The 3,683-nt window shown below is 38.2% G+C and overlaps 1 long non-coding RNA gene across 1 annotated transcript; it reads right to left on the bottom strand.

The window, feature by feature from the left end:
- On the bottom strand, nucleotides 426-1,333 carry LOC107628137. The gene is made up of 3 exons (XR_001617608.2): nucleotides 769-1,333; nucleotides 595-696; nucleotides 426-516 (listed from the first exon to the last, which is right to left on the bottom strand). It is a non-coding gene; the product is annotated as an uncharacterized LOC107628137 (long non-coding RNA).

Raw genomic sequence — 3,683 nt, 5'->3', positions numbered from 1 at the left:
ACTGAGATAATATAATTATTCTAGTATTCAAATATTTAAATATAACAAAAAAAATTATTATCCTGCCCCTTGACTCTAAAATGCTAAAAATATTCTATTCCGTACACACACATATATATATATATAAACATGATTACATTTTATTGGGGGTGTATATATATTCATATTCGTCAAGATTACATTTTATTGGGGGTGTATTTAAACATGATTTATATGTCAAACTACTTGTATTAATATACAATTAATACAATTAGGAACTAAGTAAATAATGGGTCAACTTAACCTATAATATCTGTAATGAAGGTTACCATTAATATCTATTTACCACAACTCTGTAATAGAAATTAGATTTTAAGAAAAACCCCTACCTTGACTCGTCGAAACCATAACTCAAAATGCGTCAACAAAACCGTTTCTCTTAACCCGAAACCATCAGCAACCACAAACTCAGTCCCTGATCACTTTCGCAGCACTCACAGCAACTTAAGAGCGACATGCAACGCTCAAAACACGACCCTACGTTACCAGAACCTTAGAGTTTATAACCAAATATAACAGAATACTAACACGGGTTTTCGAAACATAAATACTTACCGAACTAAGAAAATGAAACAGCGGCGGTCGCTGAACCGGTTTGGCGGCAGCTCCGGCGGCCACCTCGAACGGCGGCGACGACCAGAACTCCGGCAACGGCGACTGAAACAAACATACAGCGATGATTAAGCTCCCGGAAATTCAAAGGAAACGAAAACCAACTTAAAACCTCACCGGCGGCAGATCTCAGTGGCGGCAGAGGTGTTCTCCGGCGGCAGGACTCGGACAGAAGCTCTGACAACGGCGGATCTGGCGGCGACAGCTTCTCAACGGCAACACACCCCACGACGGCAACTCCCGCGCAGCGTGTCTCTCTCTCTCTCGCGAACGGCGGCGACGGCGACTCCTCGCGCGGCTCTCTCCCTCGGTCCTGGTCTTCCTTGCGACGGCGATGAATGGCGCGGTGGCAGCGGCGGTCCGCGATGGTGGCAACGAGCTGGAGCACAACGGCGGCGGCTATGGACGACAGCAAGCTCGATGACAACAACGGCCTCTTCTCCTTCTTAGCTCGGTCCGGCAGCTCGGTGGCGGTGGCTATGGCAAGACGCGTCGGCGGCGGTCGTCCCCCTCCCTTCCTTCTTCTCCGTTCAGCCCTCTTTTCTCTCTTTCCTTTCTTTTCTCTCTGTCTCAGTATGTGTGGGTTTGTGTGTGTTACCGATGTGAAGGAGTTAGGAGGGTAAAGGGGTAATGGCGGCTACTGAAGGAAACATGGGAGGTATGGGTGTCTGTATGTGTGTGGCTGAATGGAGTAATAATAATAATAATAATAATAATAATAGTGCAAGAAGGATGTTAGTTTCCAAAGCTTCCAAAGCTACACATGATTTCTAATAAAAATTATGATATAATGTATAAATTTAAAATCTAATTTAATTCTTTAAAATTATTTTAAAAATATTATTTATTTATCAATTTGCTAATTGGATTTTAATTAAGTATTCTAATTTAAAATTAAAAATAATTAATTTTCTTTATAAAATTAAAGTATTAAATTCTAAAATCTCAATTATTTAGCTAAATCATATAAAATTCTTATTCTTTTACAAATGTTAAGCTCTATAACTTAAATATAGAAAATTATTCAATAATTATAAAATTAAGTAAAATTTCTAATTTAATTGTCAAAACTTGATTTAATTACTTTTAATAAAATAATTTCTAAAAATAAAGTCTTTAATGAATAAATAAATTGAAATCAACTCACAATAATATTTCTTTTTGAAAATTCTGGATCTTACATCCTACCCACCTTATAAAAAGGCCTGCATGTATTGTTGAAGCTTGACAAGGATTCTCTTCCTATTGGTTGCTTGCTTTTTCGGTGTCCAATGGTGCATGCATGCAGATTTTGCTTTCCAAGATTGGCACGCCTCTCTAAGCACATGTGATCCTTCTCTTGGCTTGTCATAACCGTTCTTCCCTCTTGTCTTTTCTTCAAGCCCCTCTTTTTTTCTAATTAAATCAAAATGAAATGCTTCAGAACTTATTTGAAGCACGGTGGTCAAATGATATATGCTTATATATATATATATATATTTTATATAGATAATAAATTAATAGTTAATTTTTTGTGTATGATGATTGCTGTATGATGTGACTATTTTTACATTTCCATATAATTATTTTTGTTAAAAAATAATAATAAGATCACTAGTGATGGTTATTCTTTCGTAGTCTTTTTGGTCAATACTAGTGATGACTTTGCATCCTTAAATCTGCTACAAGATTGCTTTGTGAGTTATGATTTTGTTTTACTCCCTAATCTCTTTAATTATATGGAGATTACATTAGTTACTATGCACGAAATGATGGAAAACATTTTTTCATGTAAAATAGTGAAAGTGAAGATAGCCCATAAAGAGAGGCCAAGTAGGCCAAGGTAATAAGCACGGATGAAATTAAAAAAGAACAAAAGTAAAAAGAATCACTACAACATTTTTGGCCTAAGGTAACCCTTATTCGAAGTAACATTTAACAAAAGTTGCCTTAGATAGGCAAAGACAACATTTTTGACGTGTTACCTTTGAATAAGGCTAAGATAACTAAATTTTTGGCCACCCACAAAAATTGTTGTCTTTGATATCTAAAACAACACTCAATAAATGTTACAATATAAAATATTTAAGACAACATTTTTAAATAAAAATACAACATTTTATAAAAGTTATAAAAAAAATTAAATAAATAACATTTATAAAAAGTTGCCTAAAATTATTCACAGTTACAAATTTTAGAGGGAAACTTTTTATATTCCCACCAATTATTTTTCAATCAAATAACTTAAAAAAAAAAAGAAAAGAAAAGACACAATGCTCTTCATCATCAGTTCATCACTTCATTCCTTCATCATCACTTAGCTTCCTCATTTCATCAGAGATACTGTAACCCTAACATCATAACGCAGACGGCCACACCACCGATCGCGGCTCTCCTCCTCATCGACCGCAACTCTCAATCGCTTTCACTCCAAACGGCGACGGCGCGGTTCTCCCTTTCACGGTCGTCGGAGCGTTGCTCTCATCCACGGGCTCCTGCGCGGTGCTCTCCTCCACGGGTGTCGGCGCGGTGCTCTCCTCCACTGGCATCGGCGCGGTGCTGTCCTCCACGCACGCTGCTCCACGGCTCCCCCTCTTCCTATCTCGGCTCCAAGTACAGGCTTGTCTCGCCTTCTCCTCTTCGCAAGGCCTGTCTCGCCTTCTCCTCTTCGAGAAACCCCTCTCCTTCTCCCGTTTCCACTTCTTCCCCTGTCTCGCCTTCTCCTCTTCGCAAGGGCTGTAACCCCCTCCTCCTCCTCTGCTTATTGGTAAGAAAGCTTCTTCATTTTACTATGAAATGAATATTCTGAATGTATTGATTGTGAATGAAGAATTGGGACTGTTCTGAAATTTAGTATGTAAATTGAATTTCTGAATGCATGTCTTTTTGGGGCTTCTCAATAATTCTGAATTTAGGGGTTTGCATTGAAAACACTACAATATATGTGTGGTTGGGTGAAAACATGGTTGGGGGAAAGAGCAAGTGGACTGCTTAATGCAGCTTCCATTTGGGTGCTCTATGTGTGGTTGACACCTAATTAACAGTAGCAGGGT

Source organism: Arachis ipaensis, chromosome B02 (assembly GCF_000816755.2).
Source record: "Arachis ipaensis cultivar K30076 chromosome B02, Araip1.1, whole genome shotgun sequence".
NCBI lineage: Eukaryota > Viridiplantae > Streptophyta > Magnoliopsida > Fabales > Fabaceae > Arachis > Arachis ipaensis.
This window is presented reverse-complemented; position numbering and strand designations above follow the sequence as displayed.